At 37.8% G+C, this 26193-nt stretch overlaps 1 long non-coding RNA gene across 2 annotated transcripts in view; it reads left to right on the top strand.

Moving 5' to 3' along the window:
• Nucleotides 1-26193, top strand: part of LOC132540732 (uncharacterized) — an 820348-nt gene that overhangs the window by 219560 nt on the left and 574595 nt on the right. For both annotated transcript variants that reach the window (XR_009551890.1, XR_009551889.1), the window contains exon 3: nucleotides 9916-9954. This is a non-coding gene — a long non-coding RNA (uncharacterized LOC132540732). The remainder of the gene's footprint in view (nucleotides 1-9915; nucleotides 9955-26193) is intronic.

The raw sequence follows: 26193 nt of genomic DNA, 5'->3' as shown, positions 1-26193 counted from the left end.
ACTCTATGCTACACCTGAGGAATATGGGCCCTGATATTGGGGCAGCTTGGAATGTTCCTACTCATGACCACAGAATGTGAGCTCAGATCTATAGGGATGCAGAGGTCACATAGGCTCTAAGATGAATATGGGTCCCAGATCACACAAAATCTGGGTATTTGATTTTAATGTATTAAACCTTAATAGAAATATACTTCCTTGCTAAATACGCATTTGATAGCATCTCTGGAGCTTCACCACTTTCGTACAACTTTCTCAGGTAGAGAGAGGAATTATTACTTCTTCCAGTGAAGTGGGGCCCAGGTCTGAACTCGGATTGCACAGAGTTAAGTAACAACACTATCTAAATGTGTTATTTAGCAAGTCCCTAGTCAGGTAACATTTTATTTACATAAAATAGTTTTATTCACTTATAGGTTAATTTTAAGTCATATTTACTCATTTCATAAGCACTCTGAGAAACCATTGAACAGAAAAATGCTGGGAGTGGGGACGTAAAGTTATGAGGGAATAAAGCATCCCAAAAGACTTTCTTTAAAAAAAAAGATAAAATGGAAGTGTAAAAATGAACATCAATTTAAGTAATTGGAATGTCATTGTAAAATAAACATAATTATGATCAGTAATTGTCAGTAAGAAAGTTATGAAAGAAAGTAACAATAGGACTGATTTTGGTTCTGTATCAACCAAGATAATTAGCATGTTTAACAGAAAAAGAAAACATTAAATTTTATCAAAATAGTTGAATATAATTCTACAGGAACTAGTGAAGTTTAAATATATACCTTGATCAGTAGAAAATAATTGAAAAGAGTTAACACTTATAAAAGAGATATCAAACAGACACCCAGAAATCTAAAATATAAAAACATTTTGTATATTGACCTGTGAAGAACAGGAGATACAGATATAACAGCCTTAAAAGTATACCAATTTCTAAAGACTGATAAAGAATATAAAAGAATGGGAGTCAGACTGTAGCACAGCGGGTTAAGCGCAGGTGGCGCTAAGCTCAAGGACCGGCGTCAGGATCCCGGTTCAAGCCCCCGGCTCCCCACCTTCAGGCAGGTCCCTTCACAGGCGGTGAATCAGGTCTGCAGGTGTCTGTCTTTCTCTCCCCCTCTCTGTCTTCCCCTCCTCTCTCCATTTCTCTCTGTCCTATCCAACAACAACGACATCAATAATAACTACAACAATAAAACAACAAGGGCAACAAAAGGGAATAAATAAAATAAAAAGAATATAAAAGAATATGACCTCAATTTTCTAACATAACATATATATATATATATATATATATATATATATATATATATATATAGACAAGACCTACCTTTATCACAATTAAATATAGAACATGCAATGAACTATGTATCTTTAAATTATACTTTGAAAGTGAAAGTGGTAAGCATTTTTTTAATTGTTACCAGGGTTACTACTGAGGCTCAGTGCCTACAAAATAAATCTACTATTTACCATTGACAGCCAATGACCTTTCCTTTATTCTATTTTTTTAATTTTCAAATTTTTATATTTATTTTTATTCCATACTTCTGTTTTATTTAATTTGATTTATAAAAAGGAAACATTGACAAAACATAGGATAAGAGGGGTACAACTTCACACAATTCCCACCACCAGAACTCTGTATCCCATCCTCTCCCTTGATAGCTTTCCTATTCTTTAACCCTCTGGGAATATGGACCCAAGATCACTGTGGGATACAGAAGGTGGAATGTCTGGCTTCTATAATTGCTCCCTGCTGAACATGGGCATTGACAGGTCGATCCATACTCTTAGCCTCTTTCTCTTTCCCTAGTGGGGCGAGGTTCTGGAGAATTAGAGCTCCAGGACATATTGGTGGGGTTGTCTGTCCAGGGAAGTCTGGTTGTCATCATCTTAGCATCTGGAACCTGGTGGCTGAAAATAGAGTCAGCCCCCATAGGACCTTGGCCTCAACTTGGATCAATAACGGTAGAGAATGTCCCATCCTCTGAAGAGAGTAAGGACAACATACTCTATACTACACCTGAGGAAGATGGGCCCTGATATTGGAGCAGCCTGGAACATTCCTACTCATGACCACAGAATGTGAACTCGGATCTATGGGGATGCAGAAGTCACATAGGCTCCTAAGGTGAATATGGGCCCCAGATCACATCAAATCGATGAGGTTTACAGTCAACAATATTTATACACCTTTCCCATATTTGGGAACTACTCTTTTCCCTGATCCAGCTTTCTGGTCCTTTTTCCAGCTATGATATCATCTCCCCAGACAATAACTTGGATCCACCTACATATCAGATTTCAGGATCAGGGAAAAAAAAAAAAAGTATAGTCACAGGCCCTTTGGAATATAACTAAAATATGTATTTTTTTTTTATTTTGACAGAGACAGAAAGTGAGAGGCAGTGGGGAGATAGACACATTGAGAGTTATGTAGATACCTGCAGCACTGTTTATGAAGTGTTCTTCCCCCCTGTAAGTGGATACCAGGGACTTGAACTCATGCCCTTGTGCATGGTAATGTATGCACTTTACCATGAATATCACTACCCAGTCTGTGAGTGTGTGTGTGTGTGTGTGTGTGTGTGTGTGTGTGTGCATGCACATACCATGTATGTAGGAAAGAGACTAAAGCATCGCTCAGTAGAGTGGGTGCTGGACTTGAGCCTGGGTTAGGTACATGACAAAGGAGCAGACTACCCAGGTGAGCTATTTCACTGGCCATAAGCATATTATTATTATTATTATTATTATTATTATTATTATTATTAATTATTATTATTATCTTGCTTAAATGTCTCTCACTGAGGACAGTAATAGAGGTCACATTTCCGTTTTCATTATCGTGGATCACTCTGAAGAACATTTTAAATTGCTACCTTTCTTTTTCTTGCTTCTAGTTGTATGGCATAAGTTTTTGAGCTAATTTTGCTCTTTTGTTTTTAGAGTTTATTGTTGTTAAAATTTCGGAGGCTCTTGCCGGCCGGGTTGGCTTCGCAGTGGTGAACTGAGACGCGGAGACAACGGCTGGGCAGGGAAGCTGTATTTCTTTATTCAGGAACAACGATTCATAAACTAAGACAAACTAATCACCAAACAGAACTTGGCTGTCTCTTTGCGGCGGCGCAAGCACTCTCTCTTTCTCTGGAACTCAGGAACTCTCCAACTCTGGAACTCTCGAACTCTCGTACTGGGGAACCCTCTGAAACTCTCTTTCTAACTCTGGAACTCTTGAACTCTCGTACTTGGGAACCCTCTGAAAACTCTGGCACTCTCGAACTCAGGAACCCTCTCCCGGGGTTCCTTGGGGCGGGGCCAAGCGGGCCCGCGAAATTAACTGGACTGATCCAATTCTCTTGGCGGGGGAGGGCTAGAACAAATCAATGTAAAGCATACGACAGTTCCCCCTTTTCTTTTTAACTAAATGACTATAGTATCAAGGGTGTGGGGTGAACAGAAACATATATAACAAAAACCAGCATGTTGCCAAGGGAAGGCCTGAGGGGGCCATATCTGCCTCTGTGGGCTAAACTTTATCAGCTTAAAAAAAAACATTTCTTGCCTCTGGGGGGGCTACTTGCCTCGACGGGCATTTGCATGGGGGCGGGGAATGGCCTAGAGTTCCAAAGGCAGCTGGCTGCAATTTACTTACTATGAAACAAAACTTGTTATTAGCATATCTACTGCACGATCCAACGTTTCTAATAGAGAAGGAATTTGAGACTTTTACATATCAACGTCTTTTAACCTTTTGTTACACCCATTCAAGATGGAGACACACCCTAGATGTGGGCCGGAGAGGAAACCTCAGGCATGAGAATAATTAGCATAGCCATTGTGTGATCTACCATTTCTAATAGAGAAGGTAATGGAGAGTTTTACATATCAACAAGTCTATTTAACCTTTTGTTTAGACTAACTTAGTTAAAATATATTGATTGTTAACTAATTTTTACCTTAGACTTTAAATGTAAGTTAATTTTATCTTTATGAGAATTACATTGAAAACCTTTTTCATTTAACTTTGACTAGTAAGAATTTAGCCTTAAAGCTACTGTTTACCAAACTTTAAACATACACATAAACATGGTCATTAATACACAAGGAGAGAAACCTTTGTTACGAAGACATGTCATTTTAAACACAAATTTAAATCTATACTGTCTTATTTGTTTGGGGAGGTTTTCACCATCCGGAGGTGGCTTCCCGCGCAGCTTCACTTTTAGGAATTGCAGGTTGTGATCTCTGCACAAATCTCTGCGTACTCCAGCTTGTCTGTCTTCAGACCGGACTGGCAGCTGGAGATCTCGTGTGCCCAGTTTCTGCAGGGAGCCCGGGGGTCCGGGAGGCCCAGGATGGCTCCAGAATTCATAGAAAGAGGGCAGGCAGGCCAGTTTTGTAGAAGGCGTGGGCCTAGGTGCCCAGGGGTGGCGGCCATGATAGGCTGCCGCTGCCCTGCCCCATGGCCCTGACATGTCTGCTGCCCTGTTCGCAGTGGCCGAGCAGCGTGGAGGGATCACGCGTCCAGTTCCCTGTGCCACGCGGTGGAGAGCCGGCTCCTGTGGGCTGGCCTCAGGCTCTTGCGTGTTGGCCTCGGGCTCTTGCGTGTTGGCCTCGGGCTCCAGGGGCTCTTGTGTGCTGGCGTTGGCCTCCTGCGGGCTGCAGGGCTGCGGGGCTGCGTGGGGTTGTCTGGGCGCAGCCGGCTGGCTGGCTGTTTAACCAGGTGGAAACAGCAGCTCTGCGCCTCGCCTCCCTCCCGCTGGCTCTTCCTGCTGGCTGTTCTGAGTTCGCCTGAGCGAGTGGGAACCACAGAGTGGTCCAAAGATAAATATTCCAGAAACAGCAAAACAGTCTCGTGAAGAAAGAGCAGAGGCCTTTGGAGATCTCTTCACAAGCAGAAGAGAAGGCCATAGTGCATAGGTAGCCAAATTGTCTTTACTTATCTGAGAGATGCGCAGGTCAGGTCCACGTGGGCGCCATTTGTTGTTAAAATTTCGGAGGCTCTGGCCAGGCGGGTCTAGCTTCATGGGCGGGTAACAGAGACACGGAGACAACGGCTGGGCAGGGAAGCTGTGTTTCTTTATTCAGGAACAACGATTCACAAACTAAGACAAACTAATCACCAAACAGAACTCTGCTGTCTCTTTGCGGCGGCACAAGCACTCTCTCTTACTTTCAAACTCAGGAACTCTCTCTTACTCTGGAACTCTGGAACTCTCGTACTGGGGAACCCTCTGAAACTCTCGCACTCTGAAACTCAGGAACTCTCCAACTCTGGCACTCTTGAACTCAGGAACCCTCTCTCGGGGTTCCTTGGGGTGGGGCCAAACAGGCCCGCGAAATTAACTGGACTGATCTAATTCTCTTGACGGGGGAGGGCTAGAACAAACCAATGTAAAGCATACGACAGTTTATTACCTTTTTAAACAATTATTTCATTGTATAGAGACTGAGAAAAATCAAGAGAGAAAGGAAAGATAGAGAGGGAGAGATAGAGGGAAAAAGATACCTGCACCATTTTACCACTGCTTGTGAAGCTTTCTCCCTGCAGATGGAGACCAGAAGTTTAAATCTGATGTAACACATGCTCTCAACTGTGTGTGCCACCTCCCTGGCCCTAATTTTCTTTACTTACATTTCATTTTCTATGCCAGTTCTCCACCAGCAATAGGGAAGCTTTCCAGAGTGGTGGAACAATGCTGTAGGTTTGCTGTATATGGACTCCACTTTCTTAAGGAATTACCCATCTATTCCCATTTTTTATAGTGTTTGATCATGAACAGATGTTGTCAAAGGTTTTCTCTGCATGTATTGAGATAATCATGTGGTTTTTAGTTTTTCTTTTATTGATGTGGTGAATCACATTGATTGATTTACATTTATTTAATCACCCTTGCATTCCTGGGATAAATCACACTTGGTCATGATGAACAACGTTTTTGATATACTGCTGTTTCTGGTTAGCTAAAATTTTGTTTAGTATTTTGGCATCTGTGTTCATCAGAGATATTGGTTTGTAGTTTTCCTTTTTGTTTGTGTGTCTCTATCTGTTTTTGGTATCAGGGTGATGTTGGCTTCATAGAAGGTAGGAGGGAGTGTTCCTGTGTTTTTAATCTTTTGGAAGAGCTTTAAAAGTATAGGTAATAACTCTTTCCTGAAAATTTTGTAGAATGCATCTGTAAAGCTATCTGGTCCTGGACTTTTATTGTTGGGAAGGCTCTTAGTAATTAGTTTAATTTCTTTGTTTGTTACTTTTCCGTGTAGATTGTTTTGTAGTTCTTCCTGGTTCAATTTTGACGGCGTATATGTTTCTAGGAATTCTTCCATTTCTTCCAGCTTCTCTAGCTTGGTGGCATATAGTTGTTTATAGAAGCTACATCATGATATTTTGGATTTCTGTGGTGTCTGTTGCAATATCTTCCCTATCATTTACAATTCTATTTATTTGAGATCCCCCCTTTTTAGTGAGTCAAAAAAATAAATATTATGTAAATAGGTTGAAAGGCAATCCATTGGAGGAAATTTTTGCAAACTGTATATCTGTTAAAGAAAATGATATACATATTTAAATTAATAACAAAAACTTACAGATTGTTATAGAATAATGAAGTATAACTGTCAATACTAACAAGAAAGATGTATTTCCATGATGTTAGGCGAAGCAGAATAGTTATAGAATAGTACACAAAGTATGTACTATTATCTAAAAATCAAACACTTCCAATTATCTAAAAATCAAAAAGTAGACAAATTAATATTTGACAATAACTAAAATATTAGAAAGCACAGGAAAATATAGTAGTGTATTTATACTGCATTTTACAGTGTGTTATGGCATCACATAAAGGTCTCTCCCTCTTTTGTAATGCATAGTCAGTACACCATGAAACACTGTGATGAATATGTAATACTAATGCTACATTTCATTTAAAAATAACCCATGCATATGCATCTGTGTTGCCTCAGGTGTTTTGTATTTTTTATTTAAACCTGTGATTTAGCATAATACAAAAATCATCAAGTGAGTCCAAACTGCTTATGTGAATACACATGCAGTTGACCCTTGAGCAACACATATTTGAACTGTACCAATCCACTTACTGGAAGTGATTTTTCAGTAAATATATTAAAGAAAGGTTTGGATATTCATACCAATTTGAAAAAACAAACTTGTAGTAAAGTAGATAGTTTTAAAATGTCAAATAACTAAGAAACAGCCATGAGTGCATAACATACACACAGTATATGTATACAGTTACACATATGACTAGTTAGAAGAATGAAAGTACTATTTTCTACATTAAAATGTGTACCAGTCTTTGATTAAAAGTAAAGGTTTCAAAAAAGTTTTAAAAACTGTATATACAAACACCTATCAACTACACAGAAGTTTTGAAATCAAAAGAATATGTAAATAAATTTAAAGATGCAGTATTAACATGAGCCGCATACAATTTACTGTGTATTATTGTAGCACTGTAGTTATTTCATAGTCACCTCCTGTTGTTGCTGTGGTGTAAGGTAAATTGTACTTTGTAAAAGTGTTCTCTTGGGGAAATGTAAAAGTTATACTCCATTTTTCAACTGCAGGGATTGGCTCCTGTAGCCCCCATGTTGTTCAGGGGGTAACCACCTGCACAAACATCTACAGAACAAGCTGTGAGCATCTATATATTATTCGTGTATTAGTTCTTTTTAAAATATTTTATTTACTTTCTTATAATTTTTTATTATTATCTTTATTTATTGGATAGAGATAGTCAGAAATCAAGAGGGAGGAGGGTGATAGAGAAAGAGATAGAGACAGAGAGACACCTGCAGCCCTGATTCACCACTCGTAAAGCTTTCCCTCTGCAGATGGGGACCAGGGGCTCGAACCCGGGTCCTTGAACATTGTAATACAAGCACTCAACCATTATTTACTTATTAATGAGAGGGGGGGGAGAGAGAGAGAAAGAACCAGATATCACTCCGGCACATGTGCTACTGTTTATTTTACACTTTACCCACTGTTCCACCTCCTGGGCCACTCTTTTCTTATTTTTTTAAAGAGTTTTTTTTAATATATATATTTATTGGCTAGAGACAGTCAGAAATCAAGAGGGAAGGGGGTCATAGGAAAGGAGAGAGAGAGAGAGACCTGCAGCCCTGCTTCAACACTTGTAAAGATTTCTCCCTGCAGGTAGGGACTAGAGGTTCGAACCAGGGTCCTTGCACACTGTAACATATGCTCTCAACCAGATGTGCCACCATCCAGCTCCTTCATGTATCAATTATTTTTTTAATTTTATCTATTTATTTTCCCTTTTGTTGACCTTGTTTTATTGTTATAGTTATTGTTATTGTTATTGATGTCATCATTGTTGGATAGGACAGAGAGAAATAGAGAGAAAAGGGGAAGACAGAGAGGGGGAGAGAAAGATAGACACCTGCAGACCTGCTTCACCTCCTGTGAAGCAGCTCCCCTGCAGGTGGGGAGCCGGGGGCTCGAACTGGAATATTTAAGCTTTTCCTTGTGCTTTGCGCTACGTGTGCTTAACTTACTGTGCTACCGCCCGACCCTCCATGTATCAATTCTTGATCTAAGTGACGATTATTTAGTTACTACCTTTGTAATAGCTTATTGAGCTATATACATGTGTACTTCTTCAAGGTTATTGTGTGTTTCATAATGCAACAAAGAATATATCAGCTATTCTCTGTGGACCTCATTTTCAGAACTATGATCTAGGGACAGTTGATCTAGTCTACACAAGAGCCAGACTACATGAGGTAACTTAGAGAGTGCTTATAGCACAATAAAATATAGACTTTGCTATTCATAGATAATTGCTAGTCTTCTCAAATGATTTTAGGCCCTAGAGAAGAAATTTTAACAGATTCTTTTCAAGCAATTTGTTACCAATTAATGGTGCAGTATACTTTTCTAGAACCTAATTAATATTTTCTGACAATAAGATGCAGACACATTTACATGCACACAAACCCACATGTATGTAGCCTCAACCTCTTTTCACATTTATTGTGTTCTCCTTTCTCTTCAAAGAAAGGTATGCATTTTAATACTCATACTTTATGCAATTTCAGACTTGATTCCCAAGACAAAAAGAAAGGTGATCATCAGATGTTTAAAATGTACTCTACTTTATTTTTTAATAATATTAGTTAGAAGTTCAATATTTCTGCTCAAACAAAGAGGCAGGCTGGCATATTTACAAAAGACTTCCCAATGTTTGCTATTGCCTTTACTCATGACAACATTTATAGAACCTTTGCATCCCCTGGCAGGTGCTGGGTCTTCTCTTGGGCATTTGTCCTGTTCAGATATCACCTTTCATTTAAACTTTAAACACCTTTAAAAATAGACACTGCATTTTAATATAATTTGGGAACTAAAAGCCTTTTATTTTGTCATAATAACTGCAATGAATTGATTATTCAAAACTGAATCAAAGGCAAGTCTATTGCTATCTAGTAGCCAGCAAATGTGGAGAAAAATAGGAAATGTTTTCATTTAAAAAAAAAGAAATGAAGCTTTGTATAATTCCCCATTATGAAAAATAAATATATTTAATAAATATTAGAGATTTGTTAAGCATTGCTTCTTTTAAGATTGGAATGAATTATATGGATTATTTTCTATAGCAGCTTGGATAATTGGAAGCAACATCAGTAGCTGGGTTATATGCCCCCCTTTTTTTTTTTTTTAGAAGTTTCACTGTATAAGATTAAGTAAATACTGTAATTTCAGTGAAAAACATATTTTCAACTAATAAAATGATCTCCCTAAGTTTTTATACAAGGCTATACTGCTTGTAACTGTTGGAATATAGAATCATAATGTCAAATTGTATGTTTTGAACAAAAAACATCTTGTTTTCTTTCTCTCTGGTTTTATTTTATTAGGCTTGAACTCCTGGATCATTTGGCGACACCAAAAATCTGGTAAGACTTTCTATTTTATTTTGTTCTGTAGCAATTGTTAATGTTGTTGGGCATGAGGAACAGACTTGATGGGGCCTATCTTCCTATTTCTTTCATAAAAATCTCAGGTTAGGAAAAAAAATCTCAAGTTAGGCTTTGGGTGGTGGTATATCTGAGTACACATATCACCATGCATGAAGGTCTGGGGTCAAGTCCCTTATCCCCATCAATAAGGAAAAAGCTTCATGAGCAGTGGAGCAATGGAACAGTGCCACAGGTCGGTCTCTCTCTCTCTCTCTCTCTCTCTCTCTCTCTCTCTCTTCTCTACCTCTCATATTCTATCAAAAAAAAAAAAAGGCCACTGAGAAAGGTGGAAGTCATGCAGGCACTGAGTCCTAGAGATAACTCTGCTGGTAAAAAGTAAGTAAATAAATACCCCCAAATACACAGATTTTTGTTTCTCATCCTATCTCACTTAGTTGCATTAATGAGATTCAGACCTTCCTCTGATAAGTATTTCATCTTCCTAAATTCTGCTTTCCTTTTAAGTTAGTAATTTAACTGATAAATTGATAGGTTAAACTGACAATTTAAATTATCACTGTGCTCTTGCTATTCTGATCATCATACTTTTCTTCTGAGTTGTTTCCAACATCTTAAATTATTTAATTTATAATCCATATATCACAAGTGGGCAGATGATTTATGCTAAAAGAATACTAATTCCCTATCTATCACTTCTTCCTGTATATTTGTTTTATTACTAAATATTACAATACAAATATTTAATAATAAATAAATATTTAATACAAATATTACTGTATTATAAAAGATACAGTGGAGTTCTGTTTTCTTAGCAAGAGATGAAGAGTCAGAGAGTATGTAAAAGCAACCACAGCATTGGAGATTTCTTTAAGATGGTAGGGACCAGACTTGAGCTTGTGTTGTGCACATGACAAAATATCACACTATCCAAGTGAGCTAATTTTCTGGCTCTATACTTACTGTTTCTTCTCTTATTGTATTTTTCCCTTAACTTCACATCCTTCCCACCCAGCTTGTTTCTGTGCTGTTTTGATGTAGGCCATTCCACATGGGGTGAGATGGTATCTCACTGTTATCTTTATTTGCATTTCTATTATAATCAGTGATTTTTGAGCATTTTTTTTTCATGCTTCTGTAGACCATCTAAATAGTTTTCCCACAGGATCATTGCCAATGCTCAGTGCCTTCACTACAACTTCACCACTCCCGGTGACCATTTATTTTATTTTATTTTATTTTTAACCCTTTTATTTATTTATTTTTCTTTATTTTTTTCTTTTTTTTTTTATTTAAGAAAGGATTAATTAACAAAACCATAGGGTAGGAGGGGTACAACTCCACACAATTCCCACCACCCAATCTCCATATCCCACCCCCTCCCCCAATAGCCTTCCCATTCTCCATCCCTCTGGGAGCATGGGCCCAGGGTCATTGAGGGTTGCAGAAGGTAGAAGGTCTGGCTTCTGTAATTGCTTCACCGCTGAACATGGGCGTTGACTGGTCGGTCAATGCTCCCAGTCTGCCTCTCTCTTTCCCTAGTAGGGTGTGTCTCTGGGGAAGCTGAGCTCCAGGACACATTGGTGGGGTCTTCAATCCAGGGAAGCCTGGCTGGCATCCTGATGGCATCTGGAACCTGGTGATTGAAAAGAGAGTTAACATACAAAGCCAAACAAATTGTTGAGCAGTCATGGACCCAAAGCTTGGAATAGTGGAGAGGAAGTGTTAGGGAGGTACTCACTGCAAACTCTAGTGTACTTCTGCTTTCAGGTATATATTTTGCAGTAGTTTATGGATACGTGTGAACATAAGCTCTCTCTCACAGAAACTGGTGTATATCTAGGTTTGGGGACTTTGTTAGAAAGTGAACCACCTGAGATGAAACTAGAGTGTACTATAAAAGGAAAGGTCTCACCCGAGTAATGAAGCTGAAGGGTTGTCATTCCACATGTGAAGTCTCTGGACAAAGTCTTAGGTGAAGCATATTGAGGTGGCAATCATTGCATTGGTTAGGTTATTGTCAGCGGATGCAATATTATTTGATATGGATTGGGAGAGGCATACGGGAAAGTGGGCCCTATGCAAGGGTTCCAGGACTGGGGGAAGTAGGGGCTCTATAGTGGAGATGTGAGGTTCCTGCTGTCTTAGGGTTCAAAAAGACAATGGATAGTTAATGTTATCATCACATTATTTGGTAATTGGGTTAACTTTGAAAAGTCCTTTTGTTAGGGTTTGCTGTACAGTACCCAGTATCTTGTATATAGCTGTGCTATTGGATGCTTCTAATCTGCTTGGTATAGGCTTTTGAGAGAGTCCACATATCAAATACACAGCCTATATATTAAAAAGATTCAGTTTGTGTTTTGAAAAACTTTGAGACATACAATTGATTTCCCCCCTCTCATATTAATTAACTAGTGATTTATATGTCTACATTTTGCTAGGAGTGTACATAAACACCATTCCCACCACCAAAGGACTGTGACCCATCCCTCCCACCCACTCCCACCCCCCCCTGGCCCAGGAAGCTGCATGTCTACCCCTCACCACAGGGTTTTTACTTTGGTGCCCTACTTACAATTTGATCAGGTCCTGCTTTTAGTTTCCCTTTCAGATCTTCTTAGTCAACTTCTGTTGATGAGTGGGATCATCCCATACTCATCTTTATCTTTCTGACTTAGCTCACTTAACATAATTCCTTCTAGCTCTGTCCAAGATGGGTCAGAGAAGGTGGGTTCATTGTTCTTGATAGCTGCATAGTATTCCATTGTGTATATATACCACAGCTTTCTCAGCCACTCATCTGTTGTTGGGCACCTGGGTTGCTTCCAGGTTTTAGCTATTATGAATTGTGCTGCTATGAACATAGGAGTACACACCTCTTTTTGGTTGGATGTTATGGAGTCCTTGGGGTATAACCCCAGGAGAGGAATTACTGGATCATATGGAAGGTCTATGTCTAGCCTTCTGAGAGTTTTCCAGACTGCTCTCCACAGAGAATAAATAAATAAATATTTTTTAAAAAATATTTATTTATTTATTCCCTTTTGTTTCCCTTGCTGTTTTATTGTTGTAGTCATTATTGATGTTGTTGTTGTTGGGTAGAACAGAGAGAAATGGAGAGAGGAGGGGAAGACAGAGGGGGGAGATAAAAATAGACACCTGCAGACCTGCTTCACCGCTTGTGAAGCGACCCCCCTGCAGGTAGGGAGCTGGGGGCTCAAACTGGAATACTTTTTTTAATATATAAATATATTCATTTATTTATTTTCCCTTTTGTTGACCTTGCTGATTTTATTGTTGTTGTAGTTATCGATGTCATTCATTGTTGGATAGGACAGAGAGAAATGGAGAGAGGAGGGGAAGACAGAGAGGGGGAGAGAAAGATAGACACCTGCAGACCTGCTTCACCACTTGTGAAGTGACTCCCTTGCAGGTGGGGAGCTGGGGGCCTTTTCTTTATTTTTATGATAGAGGTACAGGCAGAGTGCTGGGAAATTGTGCAGATGCAGTCACAGCCGCCATGTTGTCCCCTCAGGGCATTGTCAATTCCCAGTGATAGTTGAAGTGCTTTGTTTACTCCTCCCCCTTCCCATTATCCTATCCCCAAGTGCCTTGTTTCCTAGCCAATCACTTCCCAACTTTCTCCCATAAAAGCCCTTCTCTTTCCACCCCTTTCTTGCTCTCTTGCCTGTTTTTCACTTTGGTGATTAGATGCAGGGAAGGGTGCTGCGCAAGGTGGCCTTTTTTGCTAGCTCCACATGGCTGGAACTGCTGCACTCTACCCAGGCGAATAAAGAATTGTGTTCCCTCTCCGCTCCGGATCTCCTCTCTCTCTCCTCCATGTCGCAGCCCGACAGGGGAGAGAGAGAGAGAGAGAGAGAAAGAGAGAGAGAAAGAGAAAGAAAGAGGAAGACACCTGAAGCACTATGGTATTACTCACAAACCCCCCCCCTCCCCAAACACACCCAGCAAGTGTTGGTAACCAGGGTCTTGAAGCTAGGTCTTTTAGGTCTTAGTTCGTGGTAATGTGTGTGCATTCTGAGGTGAATTTCAAGCCATAACATTAAAATATAAATATCTTGTGGATAAGATTTATTTTTGCATGGTAGCATGAAAACTTTGCAAAGCAAATAAATTAAATTGTACTCAATTCAATTGTCATAAAACTCACAAGTTAAAAATAACATTCTTTCTGGTCATAAATGGCAGCAATAAAAAATCACCTCAATATGAAGAGAATACTTTGAACTTGAAAATATTTACAGAGACTTTTATTGCAGCATTTTTTCACTTACATAAGATAATGTGTTTAGTGCTTATAATTCACTGACTCTTTTACCTGTGTGTGCAATTGCAGCAATTCGTTCTAATTTTAATTTCTGCACCAATTTAGGAGGTCAAAATAACTGTACAATGATGTTCAGTTGAAGGGAATTCATACTTTAAGCATTCACTGTAATCGGGTGTTATGCTGGGTGCTTTTTGTTTAGTCTAACTTCAAGCTTCGGTACACATTTTGTGATTTGCATAAGTGTTATTATTTATTTATTTATTTAGGTTATATTCTCCTACCATAATGTTTACACTAGGTATACAGTCTTACACTTTTAGAAGGTGACAAATTTACAGTTTAAAACATGTTTTTACAGTTCTTATGTGTCAATATCCTTTCACTACTGACCACTGGTAACCTCTCATTGCATTCAGAGACTAAGGATTTGTTTTTATTTGATTTTGTCAGTTTCCTTGCTATTTTTATTAATGTTACATTTATGAATGAGATCATATAATATATGTATTTCTCAAGCTTCAAATCACATTTTAAGAGACATATTTTAGTCACAATATCATAGTTGAATGTGGTCACAAAATTGAAGTGGTCACAAGTTAAATATTTCTTTAATTTTAAAAAGTCATGATATTGAGATTTCAGTTGATTCCTCGGACTCCAAAAATTCCCAGGGAAACGCTTTCCTCAGTAAAACATGTCTTGGCAAATATTAATTCCAGTCCTGCATATATGAAGCTGTGTCCCTAAGACAGTTTGGGAGACATGGGTGCCGAGGAAGTGGTTTAGTGCCTCTCATGCATGTATGAAGCTCTAGGTTAAATACTAGTTCCACACGAGAAAGCAAAAAGGTAAACTATATGAATAGTAGAACAGTGCTTCTCCTTTTCTATCTTTCAAAAAATAATGTGTGAAAGGAGGTGACTCAGCAGTAATGAAAATTCATGAGACCTTGGGTTCTCTCTGGCATCTTATCCTAAAAAATGAAATGTACATCTAAATAATTAAAATGAAATATTATCTTGTTTGTATCTATATTTACATTAGAAAATAAAAGGCAGTTTAGGGGGCCAGGCAGTGGCACACCCAGTTAAGTGCACATAGTATGTAAGCACAAGGACCCTGGTTGGAGCTCCTGGTACCTCAACTGCAGAGATGGGGCATTGCTTGACAAGTGGTGAAGCAGGTGTGCAGGTGTCTCTCTTCCTTTCTATCTTCCTCTCCCCTCTCAATTTCTCTCTGTCCTATCTAAAAAAAATTTTAAAAAATGACTACAGGAGCAGTGGATTCATAGTGCAGGGTGGAAGGAAGAAAGGAAGGAAGGAAAGAAGGAAAAAGTCAGTTTATGTTCAATGCAATGTGGAAATTGTCAAAATTGGTATTCAAATTATATGTGCTCATACCTTTAAATCATATTCATCTATACTTTTGTGTTTTATATCATATATGTTTTTATAGTATAGGTGTACCTGTATCTATCTATATATTTTATGTGAAAATACATTTTACACCTGTACATTCAAATATCTAGATAAAGATGGAGATAAAACTGTCATTAATAAATTTTGAAGTCTATGCAAATATGCACATAGTCCCTTTGCAGTGGACATGTTAATTAATTTATACTTTCTCTTTTCATTCATGGTTTATTAATGTATATTTTATTTCCCTTGGGAAACCTATATTTTCAAATCCCTTTATTAGGGAAATAATTCTTAATAGGAGAGTTGTTGTATTATGAGTATAATTTCTTCTCTTAGTAAAAGGTGCCTGCGTACCACTCCCACAACCACTTAAGTCCTCCTCAACTGTCATGCTCTAGATTCCTTTTTGTTTAAGTTCCACCTATAATTGAGATCATCTGGCATTTATTTTTCTCCTCTGACTTATTTTACTTAACATGTGTTCCTCAAGTTCTATCCATCATATAGCAAGAGAAAAGATTTCATTATTTCTTACAGCTAAACAGTATTTCATCCTGTAGGTATACCACAATTTTGTTAACTACTCATTTGTTGTTGGATATTTGAGTTATTTCCTATTCTGAACTATTACAAATAGTGTTCTATGAACATTGGTATATATGGATGTTTCCTTCTTTTCTTCCTTCATTCCTTTCTTTCTTTTTTCTTTTCACCAGGTTTATTGCTAGAGTTTGGTGCTTATATAATGACTCCACTACTTTTGGTGCTATTTTCCCCCCTTTTTTTCCTGATAGAAGTAGCAAGAATTTAAAAGGGAGGAGAGTGAGGGAAAGAGACACTTGAAGCAATGTATCACTAATTGTGAAACTCCCCCTTGTATAGGTGGGGACTGGAAGCTTGAACCCACCTCCTTCCACCTAATAATGTGTGCACTCCATTGAGTGCAACACTACTGCCATATTTTGTTTTCTTTGAATAAATCAGCAGAAAATTAATTTCTGGATCATATATGGTAGGCCCATTTCTAATGTTCTGTGGAATCTCTAGACTATTTACCAAAGAGTTGAACCAATTTATAGTCCCACCAACAGTGTAGAAGAACGCACACATACAATATTCCCAGCATTTGTTTCTGTCCATTACAATGTCTAGCATCCTCAGAGGTGTGAATGACATCAATTATTGTTTTTATTTGCATTTTTAGATAGCCAGTAACTGGGAAATATTGCATCCCTATTGGCTATTTGGATGTCTTTGCTGAAGATTCTGTCTATGTTTTTTCTCCATATTTTAATCAGGTTATTTATGTTGCTGTTGCTGAGTTCACCACTTATTTTGTTTACTGGCTCTTGGTCTGATGTATGCCATAAAATTTATTTTCCCATTCTGGAGGATGTCTGTTTTGGTGATGGTTCCTCTTGCTATGCATAAGCTTTTGAGTTTGAGGTATTCCCACTGATTTATTTTTGCTTTGTTTTCCCTTGCTGTTGGACTTGACTCTTTAAATATGTCTTTGAAAGAAACATCATAGGCTATTCTGCCAATTTTTTTTCTACACATTTGTTTGTTTCTGATATGACACTCCAATCTTTGATCAATTTGGAGTTCATTTTTATAGAAGGTGATATTTGGAGGTCCTGTTTTATTCTTTTGAACATTTCAACCCAATTTTCCCAGAAGAACTTAATGAAAAGATTCTACTTTTAAAATATTTTTATATTTATTTATGTATTTTCTCTTTTGTTGTCCTTATTGTTTTATCATTGTTGTGGATATTATTGTTGTTGTTATTGATGTCATTGTTGTTGGATAGGACAGAGAGAAATCAAGAGAGGATGGGAAGACAGAGAAGGGGAGAAAAGATAGACACCTGCAGACCTGCTTCACCCCTTGTGCAGCGACCCTCCTGTAGGTGGAGAGCCAGGGGCTTGAACCAGGACCCTTACTGGCCCTTGCACTTCATGCCATATGCCTTTAACCCTCTGAGCTACCACCAGACCCCCAATTCTACTTATTTTAACACAGTGTCTTCAAGTTCCATCCAAGAAGAGCCAAAGGAGTGGACATCTATCAAAGGGAGATAAGAAACTGTATCCATATGCCAACATCCCCAATAAAATGATAAAATCAAAAGATTCTGATTCCAAACCGCTTTGTCACAAATAAGTTGTATTTAGATGTAAAGAGTTATTTATGGGATTTCACCCTATTTATCTAATTTGCCACCAGGATTATATTTGGAACTTACTGTGTGCATAACTTTACTATCGCTAATGGTGGTCAGCCTGCCAGCTTGCTTTCTACCCTCCCTCCTTTTCTTCCTCCATTCTTCCTTTTTCCCTTCCTTCTTCCCTTCCTATTTCTTTCCTTTCTTTATAGAGATAGAAAGAAGTAGGAGAAGAGGGAGAGACACCACAGCATGAAGCTTTCTTTAATGCAGTAAGGCCCATGCTCACATGGCAAAGCAGCACAATATCCAAATGAGTTATTTTTGAGGGCCCTATGCTTTTTCATTTTTGAACATATAGGAAGCTATTTTTCTATCCATTTCATAGGAATTAACTTATGTCAATATATAATTGAAGCATAGTGTATCAGTTTTGTGCATAAGAGGTAAAAAGGCTCTCTGGTTTCTATTTGTGTTATAGAGGTGGTGTAAATTTTGAGAAAACAGAGAAGTAAGTTTGAGTTCTCAGATTTATCAGTTCCATGATAATTTTTTATGGGCAAAAAATAATAATCTAGTCTTAAACCACTCAATTGATTTTTATTTGTTTTTGGTAGTGTGAAGCCTGCTCAAAATAATCAGTTTGCTCTTGGGAAAATGAACAATGTAGTGTTTGTTTAATTCTGAAATCAGTAGATATGCTTCCAAAGATGGAGCTCTTCTGACACCAAATAATCTAGGGTACACTTATTTACTTGACTTAGTAGTCAACATAGGATCTGAAATTAAATTACTTGGGATAGGCTTCACTAAAATATTTAATAAAATTTAGCTTTCATTCAATCATAAGTGTCTTTAGATATGATCATTAACACAGAAAAAAATTAATACAAATATCTAAATTCACATGTTATGATTTAACCAAAGAATACCATTTTTAAATCCTATTATGGGAAGAGAATAGTTTATAGTACAGTTACTTGCACCTGAGTGCAATTTCTCATCTCTCTATGATAGAGAAACACCATTTATGTAGTGATATATTTACTTTGTTCTTAAATATAATTAGTTAAGGATAATATGTTAAAAACCATATATATTTTTTTATCTATTTCCTAAGTTAGAGTCACAGTATCATAGATGATTTTTTGTATGTGTTATGTATATGTGTGTGTTCAAAGTATCAGTTTTTATCACTTAATTTTGAATGATGTATTTTAAAATTTACTAACTAGCATAAGAAAAAGAGGAAAAGACATCTCTTTCATATTTGATGTAGGATATGGAACTAGGAACCTCACAACCACAAGTTAAGTGCTCTACCTACTGTGCCACCTCCCAGGCAGCTGAAATTATATTAAACAAAGTTCTCTCCTATGGCTGGCTTTTTTTTTTCTTTTTTCTACTTTTATGTTGGAAATTTCCCAATACTGTCTTATTTTTACTTTTTGAGAGATGCACTAATTTAAATGCCACCAACATGCCAAATAGCATCATTTCTACAACAGATAATTAATTAAACATAACCTCCTTACACATAGGACTGGAGATCAAAATAATTCTATACAATTACCTGGAACTGAAAGATTTAAATATACCAGTACAGAAGGGGGGCATAACAAATTATGCCTTATGAAGTATTCCATGCCAATCTTTAATAGTGTGGGCTGTTAAAATATACCTCTGTAATACTTATTCAGCTTTTAAGAATTAGAGTCAATACATCTGATTTCAATCAGAATTCAGTGTTACACCATTCAACTGTGTCCTCTCATTTAATTTCACCTTCAAAATGGAGTTTAAAAATTGCAAGGTAGTTGCTTTCATTTTTGGGGAAACTACTAATTTTAAAGCATATTTCTTTAGCATCAAGCAATTTTTTTTCTGAATTATCAGAGCATTCTCTAACATGGCAAAGGACTCACATATTTATTAATAGTGGTTCTTACTTGGACTCTACTAGTGTCAGTAATCAGAATAAATGGAGAAGTGTCCTTTTAGTGTAAAAGCAAATTATCTTCTTTTTTATAGCTACTCTCTTCTGACATAAAATATTAATAAGTGCTTTTATGAAAATAATTTAAAGATTATAGTAAATCTACTGATATTACCTATCATAGTACTAATCTATTGAAAAAAATGTTTTGTGGTTAATTAAACACACCATTTCTTGCTTAGTATTTTGCCTGCTGTCCTAAATCTAGCAGTACTTCTCCAGGTGCTCACCAAAATAAAAACTACTATAGTAATATATTTTTATAATCTTAAAATGTTGGGGTCTCTGGCGGGGTGATCTCCAGGGGAAAGGTAATGGACTGGTTCTTTCTCACTCGCGCAAGAGACGACAGGAAGTAAAAGACCTGCAGCGTGCTCAGAACTCGTTTATTAGCAGGACATGAGTTAAATAGAAAACCAAAGGGAATTATTATTGAAATATGTCAGAAATTACAGGTTTCTTAAAGATCAGCTTGCCCTTATGGTAGGGGGCTGGTATGACAGGAATTGATGAGATACAAGACAGTTATTCTCCATGATGCAAGCAACTTAATTATCCAAAGGTGTTTGAGAGAAGCATAGGGGTTAAAACAGTAGGTTGAGACAAAAAGAAGATGGATATCAAAAGGCCATATAGTTTGGAATTTCTCTTGTCTGGGGTCTGAGGTGTATGATGGAGTGTGTGATAAGGTGTGTTCTCTGAGATCAGAAGGTAAGGTGACTTTGAGTAAGTGAATCTTAAAGTAGGCAGCCATGTGGCCTGCAGTTAATGGGGAGAAGTATTGGGGTTTCTGTGGGCCTGAGAGTCAAGAAGGAAAGAACTAAGTTTGATCTTCTCCCCTTGCTCTCCTCGGTTGAGAGAGACTAACCAAGAGGGTATCTTCTCAGACCTCCATCCAAGAATGGGGAGTTCTCCCTAAGCTCTATCAAGCTTACACATAGTCCCAACATTAAAACACCTGTTTAATATTTTATGTTTTTTCCTCTCTATTGGGCACTCAGAACACAAGACCAACAACTTGTCCTACAACTATCATGTATGCTGGATGTCAAATAAAATATGACTTGTAGCTAATATCCCTGTCAATATCTCTTCTGCTTTGTCAAAGAAATAAGAAGACAATCATTTCCATTTTGTCTCAACGTCAAAAATACTTCTAAATACAAACTATAGTGTAAAAATATGACACATATGTTAGAAAGTTGTTTTGAATATATTGAGATACATTAAATATATGTACAAGTATAACTTGTATTTTACTGCTGATGCTGAATTGCTTTGACTTTTTGTGTATAAGTGAGAAATAGATGGTAGAAGATGACTTTCACAATTTCAGTTATAGGAAACAAAGCAAAATGTAGCCCCATGACTGCCCTGACAATAATATCACATGATGTGTTTAATTTTGAGAAAAAGAAATTGAGCCTGTGTTTTCATAAGTGACTTTATATAGTACCTTCACTTACCACCATTCTCCCAAATGAATCAATACTTTTTGCTTATTAATTAATTCTGCTTTATGGTGATAGTAAATGTGGCTATATTATCTGGCTGTTTCTAATTAGACCAATTAGGACTAACTATATATATATAAATTACATATTAAACTAAGTGAATATATGTACATATATATATTCACTTAGTTTAATATATATTCATTTAAATAGTTTACAGTCAGTTAATAAAATTCTGTTAATAATATATTTAAAAAAACAGCATTATTAAAACTCTTCCAAAATGTATTCCATTACTAGGCAGTGGTACACCTAGTTGAACACACATATTACTTAGAATTACATATTATTTATAATTACTTATAATTACATATTAACACACATATTATGTGAACACACATAAGCACCCTTTCAAGCCTAGGTCTTTGTTTCCACGTGCAGGCAGGGAAGGTTTATGAAAAGTGAAGTAGTGCTGCAGGTGTCTCTTTCTCACTCCTCTACCTCCTCCATAACTTGCACTTTTTCTATTATATAAAACAAAAAGAAAGGGGAAAATGGCCACCAGGAGTGGTGGATTTGCCATGCAGGAAATGAACCCAGTGACAACCTGATGGAAAAAATATTAGTTCATGTATAATAAGCATTCATTTTATCACATCAATATGATCTTTGCCACAGCCATCAAATTTACTTTGAATTTTCATTCTTTTTTTTTCACAGTCTGTGTTTTAAGAAGTTCTAGACATATGATCAATTTTTCCCCTCTCATGTTAATTAAATAGTAGTTTATATGTTTACACTTTAATAGGATTGTACATAAACACCACTCCCACCACCAAAAGACTGTGTCCTATCCCCACCACACCCCAGTACCCCCACCCCCACCCCTGCCATGCCAGGAAGTCCAATGGAATTTTCATTCTTAGTGTTATCTTACTAAGAAAGAATTATATATATATATATATATATAATTAATTATATATAATAATATATAATATATATTATATATAATATATATCTTAAAAAGTAAGCATATAGATCTATTATTTTTAAATAATAGTATAGCATCTTGTTGAAGGTAGTGAGATAAGCTACTTTTACAGGAGTAAACATAGAGGACTTTATATCCTCCTAGTGCTTATCTGTCTCAGAGTTAAGACCTCACTTCAGTTTTATCATCTTTCTTTGTATATCATAATCTGGGGATATTTGCTATTTTCTAGATATGGAAGTACATGTAAATAATGCCACAGTATGTTCATGTAATTCTAGCATTGCCATGTCAACCTTTGATAGTAAGAATGCTATTTTTGAATAGAATGGTAAAAAAAAAAGATTTCCAAACCATAGAAAAATGGAAAAATATAGTTATATATGTAAAGTCAACCCATATCTATGACCTTGGGAAAACTACTGTAACATCCTGTGGAAGGGATGAGGACACAGAACTCTGGTGGTGGGAACATTATGGAATTATACCCCTATTATACTATAATTTTGTAAATCAGTATTGAATCACTGATAAAACAAGTAAAAAAAAAAAAAGAAAGAAAATATGTCTTATTAAAGCCTCACTAGTTTTAAATATAAATTTTTCCACCAGACTAATTTAAAACAATGCCTTTCCAATGGCCATGTTCAGTGGGGAAGCAATTACAGAAGCCAGGCCTTCCACCTTCTGCATCCCATAATGACCCTGGGTCTATACTCTTAGATGGATAAAGAATAGGAAAGCTGTCAGGGAAGGCGATGGGATATGGAGTTCTGGTGGTGGGAATTGTGTGGAGTTGTACCCCTCTTATCCTATGGTTTTTGTCAATGTTTCCTTTTGATAAATAAAATTTAAAAAAATCAATGCCTTTTTTGTTCTCCTACTGCTATTCTAAAATTGTATTTAATTAGAAATCATCCTAATTAAGTACATATATAAATAAGAAGAATATTTCTGAGAAATTAATTCTGGGATATTTCTAGATAAAATATGACATGATAGCACTCTGCTAAACAGATATGACAGCAGCTCATAAAAGTGTAGAGCATGGTCGGAAATCATAAGGTGGGTAAAGAGATCATCAGTTGAGATTCTGAGTTAATCCCCAGCAACACATACTCCAGAGTATTGCTTTGGTTTCCTCCTTTTGCTATTTTTCTCATAAACAAATAGATAAATAAGAATGTATATGTAGGGCAACAAAAAAGAATAAATAAATAAAATAAATATTTTTAAAAGAATGTATATGTATATATAGTTTTTAAAATATCATGTAGGATTTCTTTTTATCTACATTTTTTTGTTTATTTAATCCAGAGCACTGCTCATCTCTGGCTTATGCTGTCTTAGGCTTTTAACTTTTCTCAGGTATGAAAACCTTTTGCATAACCACTATGCTATCTCCCCACAGACATCTATTTTCTTGTTTTTTTATTATTATTTAAGAAAGTATTAATTAACAAAACCATAGGGTAGGAGGGGTACAATTCCACACAATTCCCACCACCCATTCTGTTTGTTTTTACCAGAACACTATTCAGTTATGGTTTATGGTGGTACGGGGGACTGAACCTGGGATGTTGGAGCCTCAGGTATGAGAGTCTGTTTGCATAACCATTATGCAATCCTCCACCCAGACATCTAATTTTTAAAAAAACTACTTTTATTTATTTATTATTTTTTAGAGACAGAAAGAAATTGAGAGGAGAGGGGGAGATAGAGAGGTAGAACGACAGAGAGACACCTGCAGCCTTGCTTCACCACTCATGAAACTTTCCCCCTACAGATAGAGACCAGGGGCTTGAACCTGGGTCCTTGTGCATTATAATGTGATCAATTAATCAGGAGTGCCAACACCTGACTCCCAAACATCTAAAATTTTAATAAATCATGAGAGTCATGTTCTGTGCTTAGATAACTATGTGCCAGGAGAGCCTGAGGGTGCTTTTTCCTGAGCAAGTGCTCTCTGGGTTGGTGAGAACTCAACTGGAGCCAACCTAGACTGCTGCCTGGGAGAGGGATCAGGAACTAATGCCGAGCTAGCATCGCAGGAGATAGACTCTGGAACTCTCGGAGCTGGAAGGCAATCCCAAATGTGTTAAAACAGAAGAGCAGCTGTATATATATTCGCCAAGTAGGGTGGAAATAGGATGTGACATAGAGAGGGTGGAGCAAAAAGAGACTGGTGGAAATCAGGGTAACTATGAGAGGGGGCAGAGCAAAAAGAACCAGTGGGGATTAAACCAATGCCCTGGAGGCAGGGTAGTGCTTAGTTAACAGTGGTTTATGTAAATAGACTGCAGCTTTAAGTGGGATTAAACCAATGCCCTGCAGGCATGGCGGTGCTTAGTTAAGCAGGATTAGAGACAGAGTCAACATAGTCAACGGCCAAGCCTTTCCTGCTATGAGACAAGTTCTCAAGGACTTCCCGCACAGTCATCACCGCCCACCTATCATCCACATTGGTCTCCAACTCCCACTGATTCTGTGCTCGGAGAAACTAAGATGGAACTTTCGGAAAGCAAACTGGCGTCTGTTCAGTGATCTTACCAACAAATCTATTCCTGCAATTCCAATTAACTCTATCCCCTCTGAAGATTCCTACAGGCGCTTCCACCAAGCCATCTTCGAAGAAGCTTCCCAAGCTATTCCTCATGGGAGACGTGCTAACTATACGCCTTGTCTTGATGCTGAATGTGAGCAACTACTAAAGCAGTATGATGAGTCGGGCGACCCAGATGTGGCCAACCATCTCATTGCCTCCCTGGATGCAGCACGCCAAGCCCGCTGGCAACAACTCAAGGAAAGTCTGAACTTCACCCATTCAAGTAGGAAGGCCTGGAAGCTTCTTCATAGTCTGGGTGCCGGTAGCCAACCCTCTCCCGTCTCCCATCCTCCCGTATCTCCAAACTCAGTGGCCAGTCACCAAACTCAAGCTGGACGTGCTAAGATCGACCCAGTCTGGAAAAGAGAAATTTCCCATGAGTGGTCATCCTATTTCTATTTATCTTGTCCATCTCCAAAATTCTCTCCATTTACACTGTCTGAACTGGAAGACGCTTTGAAGAGGGTTATACTGGGAACGGCTGCTGGCTATGATAACATCACCCCAGAACTCATTCTTAACTTGGGCCCCTCAGCAAAGAAGTGGCTCACTACATTCCTGTCCCACATCTTGGAATCCGAATCTATGCCCCAAATTTGGCGTCATGCGAAGATAATAGCAGTTTTGAAACCAAAGAAAGACCCAACACTGGCCGCCAGCTATAGACCAATTTCTCTCCTCTCGGTTTGTTACAAACTCCTTGAAAGGCTGCTTCTGTCATGAATTTCTCCTCTTACAGAGAAATTCCTATCACCCGCCCAAGCTGGTTTCCACCCAGGAAGATCTACCTGCGAACAAGCCCTGGCCCTCTCAACTTACATTGAAAATGGATTCCAGAAAAATTTAGATGGGTGCTGTCTTTGTTGATCTCACAGCAGCCTATGACACAGTCTGGCATCGTGGTCTCCTAGTCAAGATCTCAAGATGCCTGCCTCCATGGGTGGCCAACACTATATCGTTTCTTCTCCAAAACAGAAGATTCCGGGTGCATCTGGGTGACAAGTCTAGCAGATGGAGACTTGTCTCAATTGGCCTCCCCCAGGGCTCTGTTCTGGCTCCTACACTATTTAATATTTACATCAATGACCTCCCAGAAACTTCTTCACGGAAGTTCATCTACGCCGATGACATCTGCTGTGCAATTCAGGCATCCAAGTTCGACATCCTCGAGGAAACACTCACGAAAGACATGTCTCTGATATCTGATTACTGTAAAAAATGGCGACTAATCCCTAGCACTGTAAGTATCATCTGTTTTCCACCTACACCATGCCTCGGCCTCGCGTGAGC

Source organism: Erinaceus europaeus, chromosome 10 (assembly GCF_950295315.1).
Source record: "Erinaceus europaeus chromosome 10, mEriEur2.1, whole genome shotgun sequence".
Lineage (NCBI taxonomy): Eukaryota > Metazoa > Chordata > Mammalia > Eulipotyphla > Erinaceidae > Erinaceus > Erinaceus europaeus.
This window is presented reverse-complemented; position numbering and strand designations above follow the sequence as displayed.